Source organism: Podarcis erhardii (genome assembly GCF_964252035.2).
Source record: "Podarcis erhardii genome assembly, chromosome: 1".
In the NCBI taxonomy this organism is placed as follows: domain Eukaryota; kingdom Metazoa; phylum Chordata; class Lepidosauria; order Squamata; family Lacertidae; genus Podarcis; species Podarcis erhardii.
The window spans coordinates 99,130,496-99,153,326 of record NC_138497.1 but is presented as its reverse complement, the minus strand read 5'-3'; the positions used below and the strand labels follow the sequence as shown (position 1 = coordinate 99,153,326).

General features: G+C 41.6%; 1 protein-coding gene across 2 annotated transcripts in view; it reads right to left on the bottom strand.

Annotated features, from left to right (window-relative positions):
• THSD7B (thrombospondin type 1 domain containing 7B) overlaps positions 1 to 22,831 on the bottom strand; it is a 616,280-nt gene that overhangs the window by 437,592 nt on the left and 155,857 nt on the right. Inside the window, exon 1 of one of the 2 annotated variants that reach the window (XM_081870552.1) lies at positions 11,679 to 11,734. The exons of the other annotated variant lie outside the window; for it this stretch is intronic. The gene's annotated coding sequence lies outside the window, so the exon portion shown is untranslated. Of the gene's footprint in view, positions 1 to 11,678; positions 11,735 to 22,831 lie in introns of those variants that run through there. 2 annotated transcript variants of the gene reach the window in all.

Below are 22,831 nucleotides of genomic sequence, written 5' to 3'. Positions count from 1 at the left end.
CAGAGTAGCATCCTACTTTCAAACAGAACACTTCTCATATATCAAACTTGCCATAATCTCATATTCTCTCTTGTCATACATCTATTGGAAATCAAGCTGATTCTGTGGTACTACCTAAGCAAATCTCTCTTCTTTTTCTTTTTTGCTGGGGGGAAGACTATGCATTTTCACAGTTAGATGGCATCATTTGAGCATTTTCAGTTCTGTACATACATGGGCTGAATTTCATATTGCACGCAAATAAACACATCAAGCTGTCCTCAACTGTCAAGCCCAGTATTGTCCAGCATAGACATAGCCATTGTGGTGACTGTGGACTACAGCTCCCATCATCCTTGACCATTGGCCATGCTGCCTAGGGCGGATGGGGATTGTTGTCTGAAACATCTGAAAGGTACCACATTGCCTACCTCTGCGCTAGCAGCAATTCGCCAAGGAGCCAGATAGAGGCTATGTACACACCATACATTTAAAGTATGCAACCTCCCCACCAAGAATCCTGAGAACTGTCATTTGTTAAGGGCACTGGGAACTGTCGCTCTGTGAGGGGTAAGCTACAGTTCCTAGGGTTCTTTGAGGGAAGCAGTGTGCTTTAAATGTATGGTATGTATGCAGGCAGAGTTCATTTTGCTATCTAAGATACTTTCAGATGGAGATGCAAGGCACTTAGCTACTGGAACTTGACCACTGCTTGTCATAACGCAGGCCTTGATGTCAAAGGTGAAGCTGGCCTGAGCTTGGGGAAGTTGACCAGTCTCCTGATGCTGAGGCTGGAGGGAAGGAGCCTGCAGAGCTGAATCCAGGATCCTTACTCAGCCTAACTCAGGAGGAATTGCATGGCCCCCACATGCCAGGTGCGAAGCCCAAGAAAGACAAGTAACGCTTATCCTCAGGCAGTAGAGTTGTGGAAAGGATGGGCTGAAATAAATTACTTTTAAAAAGCCAAACCCTCAGTTTATCTTTAGCATTTACACGGCATGTTGCTCACTCAGAGTTGTCCAAAATACTGCCACCTGAGTATGTTCAAATCAGAACATTATTTTGCTTTGCCTTACTAAAAGCTGGATTTGAACTTCCACTACTTGATCTTGTCTTGCTTTGCTTGCTAGAACCTGAACTTTCCAGATTCCATTAAGGCAAACAAAAAACAAACAAAACAAAACAGGCAAAGCAGCGTTCTCACTTGTACATATCAGGTGACAGGGGAAAGGTGGGCTATAAATATAATTTATAATTATGATGATGATGATGACAGTGACAATGATGATGAGGTCTACCTTGGGAAAACAGTACAATCATTGCAACAATACTTGCTACTGAAGGAAGCTGCGCTGGAATTTTCTTAAGTTTCTCTCCAGCCTGCTCTATGAGTTATCCCGTTGGATGGAAAATATTGTCTTCCAAACCCAGGTATGCTCCCACTATATAACACCAAAAGCCATTGGGAGTCCTGGCTCTATATGAGTCCTAGCTCCCTTTTCACAAAGCACATGATATACAAGAACATGGCCAGCTCTAGCAATTATTAGGGCAGAAAGCCTTTACAATAACTGTCTGTGCTCCCAATTGCTTTTATTGATAAACAGTGGGAGCCTTCCTGGGATTGGAGGAAAAATCTCTCCCACCCAGCAGGGTATCTCTTGGACACGACAGAATCACTTTGTTTAGTATGCATTTAAGTTGGCACAGTTTTATTTTAGTGTAATTTATGAGTCAATTATTTTTTTAAAGAAACAATGGTTTCCTGGCCACAAGCTTTTCAGATGGGGAAATGCAAAGCAAAACAAACAAACCAGTATAATACCTGTACCCCATAGCATGGCATCTACATGCATTGTGTGGCGAGTTCCCGTCCCCCCCAGTGGAAATAAAGACACATGACACAATTATTAAGGTTAACTTTATTGGTTACAGGTGAGGAGCGGTATTGGCTTAGGCACTGGTCCTAACCAACTATATCCAGCTTCAGCCCGTCCCCTTGAAGTCTGGGAAGGGTTAACCACCAGTAGGGGGAGTCCTGCTGATGCACATCAACTAGGAACTCCCCCGGGGTCACCACTCGGGGGCATGCCTTAGGCCCTCACCTCCATAGGCTTCAGACAGGACCACGCCCCCCCGGAATCCTTTATCAGACTACCCCTCAATATGTGGGGCAGGTGATGGTCTTCCATCTACAAAACAATACCAATGCCTAACCACCAATACCAAGAAAGTTGTGACGATTTGCTACGAGGTAGGCGAAAACCAAGTGGCTGGTGCCAATTTGCCAAGTGGAAAAATTCCTACCAGGCCCATCAACGGCGACCAACCAAGGTCCATAGCAAGGTCAAGGAACGGAAACCTTAAAGGGCAGGAGGGTGGGAAACAGGAACAGCTGATAGGTGGGAAAAGAAGGAGATCCCCACCCGCACCTGTGTTAAATAGGGCAGGCCATGACCCCAGAGCCGGCCGATTGGCGACGTGGCTGGGGATTCCAGCCACTGCACGCATGGTGGGGCCGTGACGCCCACAATTCCACCTCCTCTGCAGGGCAGAAGTGGCTTTATCTTAGCAAAGGAAAATATATTTGCAGTGAAAGCTTAAACATGTTTACTCATAAGAACATATGAAGAGCCTGCTGGTCAGACCAATAGCCCATTTAGTCCGGCATCCTGTTCTTAGCTAGATGGCTATGGGAAACCCGCAAGCAGGATTTGAGCACAAGAGCCATCTTCTCTCCTGAGGTTTCTAGCAACTGGTATTCAGAAGCATTCCTGTGTAGGCAGAGTATAGTCATCATGGCTAATAGCCATAGGTAGCCCTCTCTTCTTAGTCAGATGTAAGACCCAGTATGCTCAGTAGGGCTTACTCCCAGGAGAGTGAAGGATTGCAGCTTTAATTGATTACCTCAACAGAGACTAGCATGTTTTTTCAAGTCAGACTTTTGCAGACCCATTACCGGCCTACCAAAGTCAGGGTGTGGGGGGAGGCAATAAAATTTGTCAGGTTTGCCAGAATTATTGATTTTGTCTCTTTCAAAACTAGCAGATTCAATTCCACAAAGGCTTGCTGTTTTAATAGAGTTTACTTGGGAAATGCATATGCAAGGAACTTCCATCCATCATCGTTCTGACATCCAAGCTAAAGTCACTTTTAATCTGTATATAATGCTTGGGATTACATATTCATTTAATATAATCTTGCCTCCCTGGTTCACAGTAGGAGGCTAATATACAAAGCTGTCGTGATCAGCAGCCTGTTTGCTCATTCTTCCAGCAAAATGCACTGTATTTGGCTAACCTTTTGTTATATGACTGGCTTAGAAGTTTGACTGGCAGTAGTCAACATGGCAGAAATCTTCTCTTTTGAGGCTCATGGTTGATCGTGGCTGAGCAATCTTTTGGGCATTAACTGATATAGTGAGGGAAGAGAGCAAGGAAGCTGGAGGATGTCAAGAAAATTCATAAGGTTTAAAGAAGCTGTCAGAAAGGAATGAAGGCCACCAAATGAAACCGTGAGGTACCTTTCTGTGTCATGAAAATCATAAAAATGGCTTCTGCTACAGCTGTCCCTCCACATGTGTTTAGAACTAACATTTGCTGAGTGCTAGGCAAAATGTATAAGGAGAGCTTTTGCCCACATAAACTGCCCTATGTATTAATATATTCAAAAGCAGCTGCATTCTGCCTCAGAAGCGTGCCTTCATTTTGCAATGTTTGAAAATATTAACTGAAAGGGGGCATTGGGTTCCGTTTTCATTCATTCTGAAGAGAATGCCATGAATAATGAAAGCATACATTGCTCACATTTCATGCCTGTTCATACCCATTTTGGAAGGGGAGGTCTAACCTGGTTCTCCCTGGTGGCAGCAATGGGGCTGATATTGGCAGCCATTTAATTTTCCAAGAATGTTGTATCGTTTGGGGGCCATTTGTGGCACAAAAAGGATGCACGCTAATCCGAGTTCCCCTTTTCGGTGGGTGAAGCCACTGTTTCCCTTTCACTCATGCCCAGGAAGAATGCAATGTCTAGGAACATTCTGGGAATGTAAGATGGTAGCCAATAGGAATGCCCACTAGTATCAGTTCCCCTGCTGCTCAGAATGGTGCCCCCCCCCAAAAAAAGAGTTAAGGTAAGAAAACATACAATGAAAATGATGATAGGTGCACGATTAATGAATAAATAATGAAAGAAAGATGGTTTTAACAAATGAGTACCAAAATGAGAGATGTTTTATAATGAAAATGAACAGTATAATGAAATGATAACAAATGTGTGCCTTTATTCTGCAAAGCTGATAGCTACAAGAAAGGTCTTTGAAGAATTCCCTCCCTAAGAAGGCCCACCCCTTCTTTTCTCTAATATATTTCTCATATATAATGAGCAATTACTGCCTAGTCTGTATTTTAAGATCTGCTGGGGATGCCCTACTTCTTAATCTAACCTTAGCTTTGCCTGGGTGGGTGACAGCATGAGGCAGGGTGTTCGGGGGGGGGGGCTGATTCTAGGATTCCCAAAGAATTTGGTTGACCTACATTGGGTTTATTTAAGCAAAAGGTGAAATTGAATGTAACTAACCTTCTTGCTGACACTACTACTTTCTATAGGTTGCTATGATGTTGAGTTAATGCTGTTATTTTTTATTGTACAATTTGTTATACTGCATTGTAAACCAAAGGAAGCAAACAAACCAGCAGTTAATGACAATATGCTCCAACAGATGCTTTGGAATGAGTAATGAAAAGAAAAAGTTCACCCAGCGAATATTTACACTACAGTGGTACCTCGGGTTAAGAACTTAATTCGTTCTGGAGGTCCGTTCTTAACCTGAAACTGTTCTTAACCTGAAGACCACTTTAGCTAATGGGGCCTCCCACTGCCGCTGCACCACAGGAGCATGATTTCTGTTCTCATCCTGAAGCAAAGTTCTTAACCCAAGGTACTATTTCTGGGTTAGCGGAGTCTGTAACCTGAAGCGTATGTAACCTGAAGCGTATGTAACCCAAGGTATCATTGTACTTACAATTTCTTATTTGTTTTTAAAAAAACTTGAATTTTCTGGGAGGCGCAGGGAGGTATGTAAACAGGAGAGCTTTATTTCAAAATTCAAAAATGGGGGCATGAACAATGAGGGTGGGGTGAATCATCACTGCTCCCCCCCCTCTTTCCTACCCAACATTGCCTCTCTCCTTCCATCACTGTTCCCTTTTCATGAGGCACAGGACCAGTTCTCTGGAAGGAGAGGTAGACAAAAAAAGACAACATTAATAGTAATGCTGCATGCCGACCATTTTAATTTTTAATTAAAAAACAAACAAACATAAGATCCTGATATGGTAAGCAATATTATTTATTCCTGTCCTAGTAAATGGGAGAAGACACTTAGTATGATCCTTAATCATGCATTTGAGGTAAGGAGGTGTCACAAGGGAGTAAATATTAGATTTTTAAATACAATGCTAGTTACACCTAAGCATCACTCATTCGATTGAGACACTTCCCTATTTACTCAGTTGGCTCCAACAAATAAATTACATGTCTCTGCTTCTTCAATTTGTTTCAATAACACAGGCATATGCTGAAAGCACAGTAAATCATTACTTAGCAGATTTCATCTGAGGTTCACACACCACATACACACAAATGATGGAGCTAGCCGCTCTATAGCAACATTAGGTCTGGCAAAAGTCAATAGCAAGGATTGCAGGCTATGATGTTGCCTCTTTGTAATGTTAGAGGCATCATCTAAAAATCTTGTGCAAGAGAGGTTATTTTTTTCTAATTAGGTAGCCATGATAAGTTATGGAAACTCTTGAGCATTCCTTTGCCTTGAAGTTACAGTGGGTGAATAATTTCAAGACAAAACGAAAGGACCATTCTCCTGTGATTCTAAGCATGGAAAGAGATCAAAGACCTAACATCTATTTTGTTTGATTTTTCTCTAGGTTTGTAGGTTTCAAAAGAAAAAGTGACATTTTTTTTCTTCCTCTGATATATTCAATATGGGAATGGTATTTTGATCCCCTGCAGTACCTTTAATACCAGGATGTAAACAATTTATTCAAAACAGATTAGTGACAAGTTCTTGTTCTTTAATTTAAAAGTAATAATAAAATAAAATCCAAGGTAAGTATAGCAAAAAATTGTATAAATTAAGTTTCCAGCATGCAATCTATGAACATTACCTTTAAAAAAAAAAAAAAAGCATATAAAGCAGACTTGAACATTCTCAGTAGTGAAATTATGTTAGCAGAGGCAGTGTTTAAAAGGAGAAGCTTAGGGAAGCTTACTAAATATGTCATATCCTAATCGCCAGAGATCTGCTGAATCTTTGGGGCAGAATTAGCTATCTACACAACTTCCAGCGGAAATGATGGCATTCTTGTGCCACTTTGGGCATGTTCACATCAGTTTAATTTGTAACGACATTTTACATAATTTCATCTCCCTTTCATCAGTCACCAGGGCCACTGGTACCAGGAAGAGCAGGGAGCTTCAGACTGTCCAGCTATCTGGACAAAGAGAACCCAGAAGACTGCAAATATCCAGTGCTAGTTGACCTTAGTATCTAAATAGTCCACTTCTAGTAGAGGGAACTATTTCCTCCATGGCTGATGCAGACTTGTTAAAGAATAGCAATAGCAACTTCTAAGGGCAGGGGGAGCTCATTTTATATCATCATTCCCTGTCCTCACTCCTAATGCCTTTGTTAATCAATACAGAAAGAGATGGTGGTGGTGTTTAGCTCTGCAGGCAAGGAGAAAACCTATGAACTAGAGATGGGATAATCCAGTGCTATTAGAAGCATCCTGGTAGAAGCACACTTCTCAAGTGCCATTTCTCATTTGCCTAGAACTGGCAGGCCACCTCCAAAGGGTTAATCCCTTTGAGGTCATCGCTTCAGGTTTGAGACTAAAGCGGTGTTGTCACCTTTCCTATTTAACTATGGTTAGTGGGGAATTCATAGACTGGGTAGCATCATCTTTCTCTAACTCCTCTAGAGGGAACAGGAGGGGTGTGTCAGTGACAGCTGGACACATTAGAAGATAATGGATGGAAATGCTTCTCTCGTTGAAACCTGATACCGGTTGTACATTGGGTAGGGTCTTCTTTCTAATTTCTGTTGTGTTATTATCATTGAATTCATTTGCTGTTTGCATATCTCATGCTTTGGTGGGGCATTTTAGCATCTCCTCTAATAAGTATTGCTTACATTTATTGTGTTTTAATTTTATCTTATTTTTATGCACCATGGAGGCCTATTGTCAAGCAGAAGGCTAGCACAGACACATATAAATACACAATTGTAATAAATAAAATTTCACACGGTGAAGATTTTGGCAAGCATTATTCCCATGAAGAAAAAAGAGGGAAGTTGGAGTGCTCATTGTTTGACTTTTGGCTTAATATAAATGATCATTTGATATATATTTTGTGACTGTTTGGATCCTTTTTGTTTTAGATCACTAAAGGGGCATGAGGGGGAAAGCTAAAAATTGATCATATCTTGTGGGACCTGCACCACATTATCCTCACAATGACCCTGTTATTTTTATTCTTATTCAGCAATTAGGCAGAATGATGCCAGTCTGTGGCTGACTGGATCATGGCTGATTCTTCCTTTCTCCTAGGGATGAAGAATGTGTGGACCTTCAGAAGATGATGCAGTACAGCTACTGTCATCCATGACCACTTGTCATGTTGGCTGAGGCTGATGAGAGCTGAAGCATAACAACATCTGAAGGGCTTTATGCATGTTTCTCATCCCTGGTAATACTGTGAAGTCTGGGAGCTGAGGCTTAGGAATGTGGATGGCACGAAGTCATTTGAAAACACCAACCTGGATAATTGAAGAACAGCCCAATCTTTTAAAAGGAGCTAAGGTCTAGGAATGCAGGTACCTTGAATTCATTTGAAAACTCCAACCTAAATAAATGTGGAGCAGCCTGATCTTTTTTTAAAGTAAAACTGCTTGATAAAGGAGGAAGTAGAGGTGAGGCATCTTGACACTTGTAGCATATTTTTAATGAACAATGGATTAAAAATAGAGGAATGATCAAATGGCCTACAGAAACGCCACACCGGTCTTGAAAGACCTACATTGGCTCCCAGTACATTTCCGAGCACAATTCAAAGTGTTGGTGCTGACCTTTAAAGCCCTAAACGGCTTCGGTCCAGTATATCTAAAGGAGTGTCTCCTCCCTCATTGTTCTGCCCGGACACTGAGGTCCAGCTCCGAGGGCCTTCTGGCGGTTCCCTCACTGCGAGAGGCCAAGTTACAGGGAACCAGGCAGAGGGCCTTCTCGGTAGTGGCGCCCGCCCTGTGGAACGCCCTCCCATCAGATGTCAAAGCGATAAACAACTACCTGAAATTCAGAAGACATCTGAATTCCCTGTTCAGGGAAGTTTTTAATATGTGACATTTTAGTGTATTTTTCATCTTTGTTGGAAGCCGCCCAGAGTGGCTGGGGAAACCCAGCCAGATGGGCGAGGTACAAATAATAAATTATTATTATTATTATTATTATTATTATTATTATTATTATTATTATTATTTTGAAAAACCAACCTTAAATTTCTCAACATGTGAATACATTCCTATGCCCCCTGAAAGCAAATGTTTCTGAATCCACCTATTTCTTCAGCATGTCCTCTTGACATAAAGCAACAATAACAAACAAACAAAAATGTTCTGTGCCTTGTTGTGAGATCACCCCTGAGTTATAATCCCCAGAGGTTTCCCAAGATTTGAAACCCAGGTGGACATGTTGCTGCAGTCAGAATCACCATGCACAGAGCCAGAAAGCATAGATACATTGGTACAGTTGAATAATTTTAGGCTCTGAACATAATAGTCTTCTGGGGCCGTTCTTTAGATGATGATGTGTATCTGTGCCCTGAAGGTTTCATAATAACGGCCTTCATAAAGTCTGGCCTGGCTAAGGGGAAGCAGCAGCTGTTCCTCTTGAGTTCCCCACTATTCTGCCCTGTTGCCACATGGTCTCTCCTGGGCTGCTTCTCCTGCCCTGCCACCTCATGTGTGGAAGTAAGAGTCAGTTGCCAGTACATTCAGCATTTGTGCATTGGACAAAGAATGGTCATCATCTTGTCCCTCTCAGGCAGCATAATGATTTGGGATGACACCTGCTGACATCCATTATTAACATCCCTTTTACAATGATTTGGCAAAATCTAATTGGGCTGCTATGGCTTTAGTCACACACTGGGGATTCTATTTTACAAAGCTTGCATGTCTGCATGCACAGCTGTATACCGTACATCTGCCTATAATACAGAAGTGGACTTCTGATCTTGCATATTTACAATATGGTACAGAGGTCAAAAACTTTGGGCAGTATACAACTAATGTATCCTATCAGCACAAAGATTTACATTTGTGCAATGGAACTTTCTTCCCTCTCCTGCCCCTATGTGTGCACCCCACCCACCCACAATCCAGAGGGTTGGGGAACCCCCTGGAACAGATTTAAGGGGTGCATAGGGGATTGATTATGTGGGGTAGGGCGTACTTGCCTCCCCCTAATATTTTATTCAAGTTGACATCCCTGGTCCTGTTGATCTAGTGATAATACTTGTCCTGACGGAGGTTAATAATGGGGCATGGTAGTACTGAAAATTGCTAAAATCCTCAAATGTCATTTAAAACAATCACAGATCTATCAACCGCAAGAGCTTGAATTGTCTTCTTTAACGCTGATGAAACTAGTTATATCACGAGCGTAACAGACTTTTGGAATGTGTGGTCCTTATTTTAATGGATGTTGCGTGCTGCCAGAGATTCCTGTGGGGTGATTGTGTATGTTTCTGCTCATGTGTGTATTTTGTATACATACATACTAATGAATAGTAGGTGCTTTGTATGATATTTTTCAAAGGTATAATGCATTTATGTCTACATTTTTACATGCATTTAAGTTGCTTGGAGGTCTTTGGGTAGCAATGGCTAACAAGTCTAATAAACAACAACAATAACAGTGCAATATGATCTGCCGCCCCCAGTAGTCCACCTTCACAGTTCTTTGCTAGTCTGTAAGGGTTACTGGAACTTTTGTTGCTATCTTGCGGCAAAAGGGATGTCATGAGAGGAATTACCATTTCACTGTATTCCTTTGCTCTTTCTGTACTATGTAATTATGCTGTATATAATGCGATGCTTCCCAAGAAGATGTAAGATGTAAGAGTGGAGCAGGGGGAGGAGGTGGTCTAGCTTCAGTCTGCTGCATTTCATAAATGACACTGGAGAATTAAAATGCACAAATCCAAAAGACAAATGGAGTTGTGCAGCTGGAACCCTTTGTGCAATTCAGAAGTGTGTGTTATAATTATTTGAAGGTTGTTCAAGAAGTTTTAGAATTGCCCGTGTGGGGAGGGATGTTTGTGAAATGGCATCATTCCCATTGCAAGCAAAGACTTTATTTTCTGGCCATGCTGGCTCCGAATATTTTGTTGCCTGCAGTGGAACAAGGCTTCTAAAAGCTTTGCATTCAGAGACCAAATCCATGTCCCTATCTATTTCTCCCTACCCCCTACCCAGTGAAGCCATTTGCTTCACTGTGCTGGATGGTAGAACCAGCCCTGTTTCTAAGTGACTGGGGCGGGGGCGACTCCAAACCAAGAATTGCCAATTGCTTGATACTCAAGCGAGGTAGCCGGCAAAGCTTTTCAATGCACAGAGATCCTTTTCACCACCTCTAATTGCTGCTGGCAATTCCACAACTACGGAGGCAAACTGAAAAGACTCATCAGTCATACGGAAAAATGACTTGCAAATGCAGGCTTTTGCTCTTGCAAGGGACTTTTAACCGTTATATGCTTAGCCATAATTGGGCAAACATAAATCATTCCTGGGATTAAGATTATGATTAAGCTGCTTTTACTTAACACAAGCTGGTATGATTAGGTGGCATATAGGATGGCTGGGCTTTGGCATCAGATTGTCCTGGATAGCTGCCCCAAACCGGCTCAAAAGATAGATATTCGGACGCAGGCTTCTAGACATGTAAAACTGTCTTGGGGCATAAATCAGATGCTGTCATCTATATGTCTGTTGGAATGTTCATCTGAACATGGTTGCTGCTTGCTCTCTCCGCTGCATTGTTTTCAATGAGATGTGCATTTTAATGCACGTTACAAAGTGTGCCTCTTGGCCATGGAAAAACTAATGGTGCCAAAAGAAAAACAAAATAATTACTAAGCACAGCTAGGGTGGGATGATCACTGGCTGCTCATATGCTACCAGGCTCATTTCCACATATTAATTCACAAGGCCCTTAACAACATGGGTCTGGGATACAACACGGACCTAATCCCTTATGTCCCTGCTCAATCGCTGAGGTCTTCAGGGGAGTCACTGTTAGTGGCCCCCCATTGCACAGGCATATGCCTCATATCTAGCAGGAGCTGTGCATTAAGTATTGTGGACCCAATTCTGTGGAACTCCCTCCCAGCTGAGATCAGACATGTCTCATCCCTGTTGAACTTCAGGCATCTGGTGAAGACTTTGTTATATATATAAAAAATCAGTCAGCATTTTACATAGGTTTTCTGATTTTATAGTTCATCTTAACTGATTTTATCTCTGTTACATACACTCTATTAGTAAATCTTCCTATTTCTCTTCCTCTTCTTCTTTGCTAAACTCTAAACAATTCTCTAAACAATAGAAACATGGCTCTTACCTGCTCAATTTCAGCAAGTAATGCTTATTTTACATAATCTTCTACCTGTTTGTCCCATGCACATCTGCTCTGGCGTGGCCTAAAAGCAGTCCAAGAAGTACTTTCTAACTGGAACAGCTGAGTACCCATTTAAATCCGCATTTACATGAGATCAAAAGTTAAGGTAGGCAGGATAGAGCAGTAAGAGAGTATGCTGTACTCTTTGTGGTTTAGAATTTCCTTTGAAACTACTATCTCTTGTCAGAGACTGCACTGAGAACATAATTGCCATGTGCAAAATTGTCCTATTTTCCATTGTAGGTGGGCCAAGTTAGTCAGCAGTGTGATTTCCATTAAACAGAAGAGGCTCTTCTCATGCATGAGTTTGTCGCCAGGTTTGTACAAGCATAAAGAGTGAGTCACTATTTTGGTACTTGTGACTTACTCATTAGCATTTATTCAGAGACTTATTCCTTGCTGTAGCAGAGAATTAAATTATTCATGGACAAAGTCTAGAGGTGTGTGGTGTGTGACAAGCTTTGGAAAGGGTCAACAATCTCTCCCCCTGCTGTTTCTTCACTCCAGATTGTCTCCTACCCAAAATGGCTATTCCTGATCTAAATTCAGATTACCATTACATACATTTGAGGCCATGTTTGAGACAAAGGTGTTTGAAAACATGTGGTATCATTCTCCCTGTTGACCATTTACTCAAGCCCTATTAAGGCATTCTTATGTGACTTAAATGAATTCACATTGTGGTTAAAGCAAAAAAAAACCCTTGTTGGGTGGCTCCTACAGAGACAATGTCAATCAAGAGAATAAATATGGAGTCAAAATGGCCGACATATAGAGACTTATTGATAGAAAGAGAAGGGAAATTAAAATTAAAAGAGTATGAATAAACCAAGGATGAGGATAGTGATTGGCTGCAACATCGACAATTAAATGAGATTTTTAAGGAAGATAATAAGAAAGGATTTAGTTATACTGTTTCTAGATTTCAAAAATAAATAATAGAAGAGAATAATAAACTGTTAAAGAAAACTTACAGCTTATTATTAGAATGGGAGACAAAAGATGAAGAGGTGAAATCAGTCATGATTAAGTGGGCATAAAACCTAGGACATAATATACATTTGGATGAATGGGAAAAGCTATGGAAGAGCAATTTGAAATTCACAAACTGTATACTGCTGAAAGAGAATTATATGAAAAATGATGTATAGATGGTATATTACACCAGTGAAAATGGCAAAAATGTATAAAATGAGCTCACTTCCTGGTGCAACTGGACTTCTCTGCGACCCATCCCCTCTGCAGGGAGGTGGGACCAATTTGGATGGTCCACCCCCGCCACTTAATGAATCCAAATGGTTTCCAGAGAGTGGTAGGGGATGCTTTATCCCATGTTGATGGCCTTTCAACTGATTCCCTGGTGGCCCGCTGGAATGTGGAGTTAACCAGGGCTATTGACTGTTTGGCTCCAAAGCGCCCTCTTCGATTGCATGGAGCCCGGACAGCCCCATGGTTTTCCATGGATCTGAGGGCAATGAAACAATTGTTGAGACGGCTAGAGCGCCGGTGGCGGATAACTCATTCCGAATCTGACCGGACACAGGTTAGAGCTCAACGTCGAGCCTACCAAGTGGCGATAGCGACGGCGAAGAAGAATTTCTTCACCGCCTCTATTGCATCTGCAGAAAACAGCAGCAGGAGACTTTTTCAGGTGGTTCACAATTTAGCGGAACCACCTGCAACATCGGGGCCCAGTACGGGCCACATGTTCTCCTGCAATGATTTTGCAAAGTTTTTTGCAGATAAAATCGCTCAGATTCGGGAAGAAGTAGACTCCACCGTGGGAGCAGGGCCGGGGCGGGAGAGTGCTAGAGTTTTGTCTAGTCAAGTTGAGTGGGATCAATTCCAATCTGTTACCTCCGAGGATGTGGACAGGCTGCTTGGACGAGTGAAACCAACCACCTGTCTCCTGGATCCTTGCCCATCCTGGCTTATAAAAGCTAGCCGGGAAGGACTGGGCGATGGGCTTCGTGGGGTGGTGAATGCTTCCCTCCATGAGGGAGCCTTCCCAGACCCGCTGAAAGAGGCGGTTATTAAACCGCTTCTTAAAAAACCATCTTTAGATGCGGCCACGATGGCCAACTATCGCCAGTCTCAAATCTTCCATTCTTGGGCAAGGTGATTGAGCGAGCAGTTGCTGAACAACTCCAGGCATGCCTGGAAGAAGCGGACCATTTGGATCCCTTCCAGTTGGGATTCAGGCCTCATCATGGGACTGAAACTGCCTTGGTCGCACTGGTTGATGATCTCCGGCGGGCTAGGAACAAAGGTGAGAGCTGTTTCCTAGTTCTGCTGGATCTCTCAGCGGCGTTTGATACCATTGACCATAACATCCTTCTGGACCGTCTTGAGGGGCTGGGAGCTGGGGGCACTGTCATACAGTGGTTCCGCTCCTTCCTCCTGGGCTGTGTTCAGAAAGTGGTGGTGGGGGATGAGTGTTCAGACCCCTGGGCTCTCACTTGTGGGGTGCCTCAGGGTTCTGTCCTCTCCCCCATGCTTTTCAACATTTACATGCAGCTGCTGGGAGAGATCATCAGGAGGTTTGGGCTGGGTATTCATCAGTATGCGGATGATACCCAGTTCTACCTCTCTTTTAAATCAGAACCAGTGAAGGCGGTGAAGGTCCTGTGTGAGTGTCTGGAGGCGGTTGGAGGATGGATGGCAGCTAACAGATTGAGGCTGAATCCTGACAAGACAGAAGTACTGTTTTGGGGGGACAGGAGGCGGGCAGGTGTGGAGGATTCCCTGGTCCTGAATTGGGTAACTGTGCCCCTGAAGGACCAGGTGTGCAGCCTGGGAGTCATTTTGGACTCACAGCTGTCCATGGAGGCACAGGTCAAATCTGTGTCCAGGGCAGCTGTTTACCAGCTCCATCTGGTACGTAGGCTGAGACCCTATCTGCCTGCGGACTGTCTCGCCAGAGTGGTGCATGCTCTGGTTATCTCCCGCTTGGACTACTGCAATGCACTCTACGTGGGGCTACCTTTGAAGGTGACTTGGAAACTACAACTAATCCAGAATGTGGTAGCTAGACTGGTGACTGGGGGCGGCCGCCGAGACCATATAACACCGGTCTTGAAAGACCTACATTGGCTCCCAGTACGTTTCCGAGCACAATTCAAAGTGTTGGTGCTGATCTTTAAAGCCCTAAACGGCCTCAGTCCAGTATACCTGAAGGAGCGTCTCCACCCCCATCGTTCTGCTCGGACGCTGAGGTCCAGCGCCAAGGGCCTTCTGGCGGTTCCCTCATTGCGAGAAGCAAAGCTACAGGGAACCAGGCAGAGGGCCTTCTCGGTAGTGGCGCCTGCCCTGCGGAACGCCCTTCCAGCAGATGTCAAAGCGATAAACAACTACCTGACATTCAGAAGACATCTTAAGGCAGCCCTGTTCAGGGAAGTTTTTAACGTGTGATATTTTACTGTATTTTTGGTTTCTATGGAAGCCGCCCAGAGTGGCTGGGGAGGCCCAGCCAGATGGGCAGGGTATAAATAAATTATTATTATTATTATTATTATTATTATTATTACTACTACTACTACTACTACTAAGTGTTGGAAATGCAAAGAAAAGGAGGGTACTTTTTATCATATGTGGCGGAATTGCAAACTAATTAAAAATTATTGGGACATGATTTATAATGAAATGAAAAAAATGTTTAAGATAACCTTTGTTAAAAATCCAGAAGCCTTTTTATTAGGTATTATAGGTCAAGATATACCAAAAGACAAGAAGAATTTATTTATGTATGTGACAACAGCAGCGAGAATGCTATTAGCTGAAAGATGGAAAAGCGATGAAATACCAACGAAAGAACAATGACAAGAAAAGTTAATGGAATACATGGAAATGGCAAAGCTAACTGAGAGACTTAAAGATAAATACAATAATGACTTCAAAAAGGATTGGGAACCTTTTAAGATATATATACAGAAACAATACACTGAAATGAACTCATTTGCAGGATTTGAGTAATACACTTACAATCGACAAATACAAATAGTAAATACAAATAAGGACTAAAAGACTAAGTACAGATTAAGAAATAAGTTTATTTTATCATAGAAGGGATACAAAACTATATGCACAACAAATATAATTCACTCTAAACCAGAAAGGGAAGTTGGGGAAGTCATGGGGGGGGGTATATTGAGTATGTAAAATGTAATTTGAGTTTCTTGAATATGTTAAAATTTGTTTTAAAAACTTTAATAATTTTTATTTTTTTAAAATGAACTCACAATGTAGGGAGAGTAGACATTTGCACATTAGCTCGTCGCCAGTTGCTGTTCTAGTCATCTACCATGAGTTGGACTGTCTGAAGCAGGGATTCACAGAGAATGCTGGAAAAACAGGGTCTTAAATATGTATTGCATTCCATTTGTACCAGAAGCTTCCCCTCCTCAACTCATGGAGGGCAACTACCATGGGGAAGGGCAGAACCAGTGCATTCCCACCTCCTTGCATGTTCACTGAAGCCACTTATGAACACCTGACTAGGATTTCAGTTGCAAACCAGGGCTTGTTATTGTGTCATGTGAAATGGCCCGAGGAAGCAGCACTTGTGGTACTAACTCATGGGGGGGGGAGATCTTGAGGGGGGGGGAAGGAAAGTGGGAAGACAACTGCAGAAAAGGCCATAGGTTTTCACAATGAACAAACTTCACTTCAATAGTTTTTTGAAGCTTGTAATGATCACCTGGAAATTGATTAAATTTTGCTGAGAATAACCAAACACTTGCCAAGATGATGCTTAGAATGAGACTAGCCCTGCAAAGGGATGAAAGAAGTACATTGACCTTTGCTTTACCATTGGAATGTGTTCTTTTTCATCTCTAATTAATTTCTGGATACATTTTATATTGAAAAAATACAAATAGGTGGAAATTGTATTAAGACAAACACATTTTTTTAAAAAACACACACACACAATTTAAATCAAATACTCAGAAACGTCATGATGAAACTGATATAGAAGCATTCCAACATAACATAACCAATGCACGCTCTTTAACATTACTGCAGCTAAATGTATTAGTCCAAAAACAGTTTCCTGATCTAGAAATTCTTGTGTTAAAGGGTCAAGCCAGCTGTGATCACACCATTTGCAAGCTTTTTCTTTATCGGCACTGGGTGGGGTACTGTCCTCTGACTGCTTCTCACATCATGCCTGCGATTGGCATTGAAGGAAAGCTCCCACTGCCTCCAATGGTAGTTCCCCCCCCCCCAATGCAAATTGCAGGCACTGGAGGGCGTGGATACCTCAAAGCATCAAAATATTCCTTCCGAACCCCCAGGTTAAGGTGCATAGCAGAAAACCTCACAAGCACCATTCCCCCTACCTGGCAGAAAAAACAAAACAATAAATTGAGTTACAACGATTTGCTGGCTTTTCATGATAGTTTAAATCTAAGGCCTGTGGTAGCTTCCTCACTCTCCCTAGTAGGAAAGACAGTCCTGTAGCCTGTGTTGGGGCTACAGTGGGAGGCTATGGTTAAAGTCTTCTTACCCTCATATACATCAGGGTGCTGATGTAGATTGACCACCTACCACCACCCCACAGGCGATCTAGGAAAGAATCACCTGTAGTACTAGGGTAAAACCAGACAGATCAAGATGCAAGTTGAGAGAAAACCAAGTAAGTGGTTCAGATGAAAAAACTTGGGAGATAGCAAAAGGCTTCTGTGTGTGCATGTAAGGGTTTGTTCAGTTCAAGATTCCCAGTGCGTTTCCAACTCAAAAGAGTTCATCTTCAGGGCAACAGCTATTAGATGTAAGAAAGGTCTTTCTTGTGTTCTGAAAGATTCAGTTAGCCAAACATGTTCAAAGGGTTTTCTTACACACCAGGAACATTGGACTGAAGAGACTTAGAAAACACTCAAAGAAATTTTCTTGCTGATTTCTGTTGTGCCATTGTAGTTCTTTTTTCCTTCAAAAAATAAAATAAAACAAATATAGGCTCATATGCATGTAAGAATTTCCAGTTGGAATCTAGATGAGAAAGATGGTAAGGACTATCTGAGCCAGCTGCAAGGCAAAGGGTCATAATGTGATCCCAACTGAAGAATAAGAGCAGAGCATGACTACAGACTACAAACAAGAGGAAGGTAGGGAGGTAGCTTAAGACTGAATCCATGTGGGGGCTGCCCTTGAGGAGCTGTTTGAGTACAGTCACTCACTAAGGGCTTACCCAAACTTACCTTTTGCCCCACTCCAGCCAGAGATCTGCACTTTAATACTCCATGTCTGAGCATCGTTGTTGGGGGTTTTTTTGTTTTGTTTTTGCCCTGGATCTTTCCCCGCAAACCCTCACTCTTTAAAGCTGAATCCGAGCATACACCAATTTGGGTTTTCCGCAGATTGATATTTGCTCCAATTGAGCTTTAAAGAATGCATTTTCATGGAGAAAGTTCTGGAGCAAAAGAAGAGGGGTGTTCAGACCCAAAGCTTTAAATTGTGGACTGTGTCTGGAAAGAGCAGAGGAAGGTAAGCATGGATAAGCCCATAGCTGCTATTTCAGTTCTGCCAATGATATTTTGGGAATGGAGGGCTGATTGATCTAGTCTGTTCCATTGATAAGAAAATGACACATGCTGAAGAAGGAAAGCAGTTTACTCTCCCCAAGAAACTGGAGAATTATGGCGGTGACTCATTTTCACTGCCAACATAGTGGAGAGTTTGAACAGATTGTAAAAGTTTGCACTACCGAATTGGAACATCCTTGAGACCTTGGTGACACCAAATAAACTTGTTACAGGACTGGGGGGGGGGGGAATCTAGAAAGTGAAAGAGGATAATCTTGGCACTTCTAGGAGTTACAGCACATTCATCCTGAAGGCAATAACCACCAGCTTGGGAGTGTTTACTATCAAAAGGGTATCTGAAATCCTCTCTGCTTAAAGTTACTCTTAAAACTGCTTTACTCATCTCATTTTTTAGTGCTTTATTTTTATAGAAAGCCATTTTCTACTCAACTTTTACCACTGTTGAGCAAGTTCCTTCCCCAAGGATTTTATCTCTTTTGAGAAAGTGGTATAAAACTTACAAGGGTGCCAGTTCTTAACATTTTTATGGGTTGCAGTTGCACCCCAGATGCATAAGGACACGGGAATGGCAACTGTTCCTTTAATATATATTTAGTCATAAAAAGAGGGGGAAAGGAGAAATATGAGGTCAAAGGAAAAGAATTAAGCTAATAAAAAGAAGGAATCAAACTGTCAGAAAGAGGGAGTCAAAACCTATTATAACAAACAGGAAACAATCCAAAAGGGTACTATTGATAAGCAGAGTAATTGATTGTATTGCCTAAGACAAAAGTTAAACATGCAGAAAAGGCAATTAAGTCTCAGGCATTACACAAATAATAAAACATTTAAAAGCTGCATTTGAATATGTGCAGAATGATAGAATGACATTCTCAGCACCAATCAGCTGATTTGCCATGATAGCATGTATTCACTACAATTGCCAATCAGCTGATTGGCAGTGATCTCCTTTGAAGCTGTCACTTGAGGTCATAATGATGTGAGATGGTTGGCAGATGCATGCTGCTACCAGGAGTGGGGAAGGTAAGGATATGGCCAGATGTAGTTGTCCACCCCAATATACAGTCCATGCACACTGTGAGGAGCTACTGTATGAAGTTTCTTCATACAGTATTTTTAGAGAGATGTCTACATTTTAATGCAGTAATTTATTCAACCTGTCTATTTATAGTATTCTTCTGTGTAATGATGACCTATCGATTTAGAAAGAAGCTGAGCCTAAGGTAACTTTCTAGACATCTGGCAATCATTGCCCTTTGCCCAAGGTCAATCCAGTACATGATTAGTTCATAAGTTTGCACACTAAGGCAATCTTGCTGTGCCTTTTCCACTGCAGTTTTTAGGAAGAAGGAACATCTGCTGGACTTTCTCCCTTGTGAAAGGTATACAGTTTCTCAAACATAGCTTATTATCTTACCTTTAAGTTTCCCAGCATTAACTTTCCTGCCTATGCCAGCAAAACAGTTTGGAATCTAACATGCAAGCAGACTTATGAATATGAAATATTAGAGAGATCACAATTCAAAGCAAGAAATGTGACATGCATACCTCATTTTGCACATTTTTTTCATTACTGAAAGACTGCAGCAAGAAATCATAAGTTGCATGTGCAGAAAGATCACAGCTGAAAATCAGATCTTACATATCACATAACAGCACTTTTCAGTAGACACAGATTGCCTTACATAGGCAGCTATTATGTCATTAAGTGATAAGCTCTGGAAGGATTCACATCTGCAGACAGCATCAGTCCATGAAATCAGTAATGATCCACAATCCCTAAGACACCATTCAATGTCTTCTCACTAATCTTGAAGATAACTCGGTGAGCAGCTCCAACTGAAAACTGGTATTTTTGAGATGTTGAGAGGTAATATGAATGCTCTGCCTGTGATATCTGATCTGTCATAGTTACATTATTCATGTTTTAGGCTTGTAATAATATGTAAATATAAAATGCTTTCATAATTTTTATTTTTCCAAGAGCCTGAGGCCTGATATAAGCAAGCTTGACCTACCATGTACTCTGGATCCACTCTGGAGTGGCTTGTGTACTTAGTAATATTTGCCACTGAAGAAAGCTATATGGTTGAAACCTGTTTAGCACCTGGAAGTGTTGTTTACCCTCATGTCTCTCAGTCCACATTGAATTTTAGTATTTTATTGTGTTCAAAGGCTCTATAATGATTTGCATACAATAATATATTGAGTGAAACTTTGATGGTCCTGGCTTTTACATTCTGTCTCAGAAGTTGGGTTCAAATCATAATTCATATCTCTGGTTTTTATCCACTATCCTATGCAAGTGTCACAGTTCTACTTGCGTAGAACATCCAAGGCAAACTGTTCACCATGTTGACCTTTTTGCACAGTGAGTCACAGATTTAACAATGAAAATGATCTCAGCACAATGGCTTCTGTTTAAGGAATGTTCTCCCCAAAGAGACTCATGTGCAGGTCGCATTAACATCTTCTCAGTGCCATGCAAGGACTCTCCTTTTCCACCACCTCTATGATTGTTAATTCCCAGTCACCCACCCCTATGTTCTGTAGGCCATTTGGTAGCTAGTTAGTTTTACTGGTGATAATGTTTTCAGAGAAGGGCTTTCATTATTGTATTGAGAAGTAGCATATGACTGTGTGTTTTTCATCTTCCATGTAATTTTTGTCCATTGCCTTCTACTGAACACTGAGCCTTTTTGAATCAGGCAATGAATAAATGAAATAGATAAATAACAGGACTGGCTTTGAGTTTGTTCTGGTCCAGCAAAGACAGAAGCCAGTAGCATCATCCAGAGAAGACATTGGGTTAAGTCCAAAAGCAGCCACTCAAAAATCTGAAGGCTGGTGATATGAACAATGAAAGAATGATTATTAAATTCCACAGCAGTCAAACAGAAGTGAAAGATGCAGGTGATATGATTAGATGATGTCCGGATTCTGGTCAGAGGCAGGTGATATGGTCCAAGACAGACAGGTGGTTGGGCTGCAGGAAGCAGCAGAAGCCAGACACAGGTATCAATATGATGCCTCTGTCAATATGTTGTTAAGATTGGGGAGCCAGGCCTAGGGCAGAAGGGCCCTGATGGAAGCATTCACTTGAACTTTGGAGAAATATCCATTGGAGCTCTCCTAGGTCCTGAAAAACCTTAGCCTCAAACTGCTTTCTAGGTTGCTTTCTGCCTGTCCCTTGCAATTAGTGCTGGTCACTCTTCCAGCCAGGTAATTTCCTCTGGGATCTTACCCAGCACACCATAGGCCTTCAGCCAGTTGGAACAGGAAGCTTCATACAGAATCAATAAAAATGTTGCTACATAAAGAAACACAATGAATTTATAAAACTATGACAGTTGAGATTCTCATTAGAAATTGTTCTTTTCTTTTCTCCATTTAAAAAATGGAAATAATTACAGACTGAGAATCTACAAGAGAAGGAAATGAGATCGACAAAAAATCAAAACAATATTTACAAGAAATTTTACAAAGAAAGCACCTCATTTTCTAAAAATAAATAAATGCATTTGCTCATTAGAGAAATGGGGACATTAATGCGCTGCTGAGGTAAGTAACAGCATAGATGATGCTCCTATGCCAGTAACAAGAGAATGATAATCCTTTCCCATTTCAATTCCTTCACCTTATTAGTTTTCCTTTTTCAGTGAAACACACAGACCTTTCCTTTCCCCCCAGGATGGTAGGCCATTCGCAAAATGCATGACTAGAATTAACAGATGATTTAGGGCAAAAACTCCTTGCAGACTTCAAGGAACATGTCCTCAAAAGAGATTTAAGTAGCATATGCATATATTAACTGACCCGATCCTCCTCATGAGCGTAAAAATGTCAAGCATCAAAGAATATGTCTATGCTGTAATAAACTTTGCCTTGCTGCAATTCCTTTTCACAGAAAACTGACAATCCCACAGGTAACAGACAAAAATGACTCTGTCCATGTAACATCCCAATTGCTTTAAAAGAGCACATTTTATGGGTTATGCAGGGTTGAGAGCCATATCACAGCAGGACACAAGATGACCATGCTTACCCTGTCACAGTCAAGAGAAAAACTAAAATGGAAAAAGAGGAAGGTAAGATGAGAGATGGAAAAGTTGGTTGCCACTATGTTCACAATCACTTATATAGTCATATAAGTAAAAGTATTTATTCCCATAATGCCTAATTAACTCAATGAACTCACGCAGCATGTGGCGATCACCACTCTTTTTTATGACAAAGGGTTAGATAAATTCACAGAGGGTAATCTATCGTTAAGCACAGGGATCAAAAAAAGAGGCAGTCTACCCCAGATTACCAAATGTGAGGCCTGAACAATAGGGAACAGTTATCTCCATCATTATCCTATAAGTTTTCCAGGACACATCTCACCACTGCTTGATTCAATGAACCTTGCTTCTTATGCTCCTATGCTTTCAGTAGGGATAAGGCACACTGACCTTTATCTGGAAACTATAATCCAACACAGAGTTAATCATGCTTAAATCCATTAAAGCCAAAGAGAGGAAGTGTGCAGGGTTGCAGCCATAGTCTTTGTAA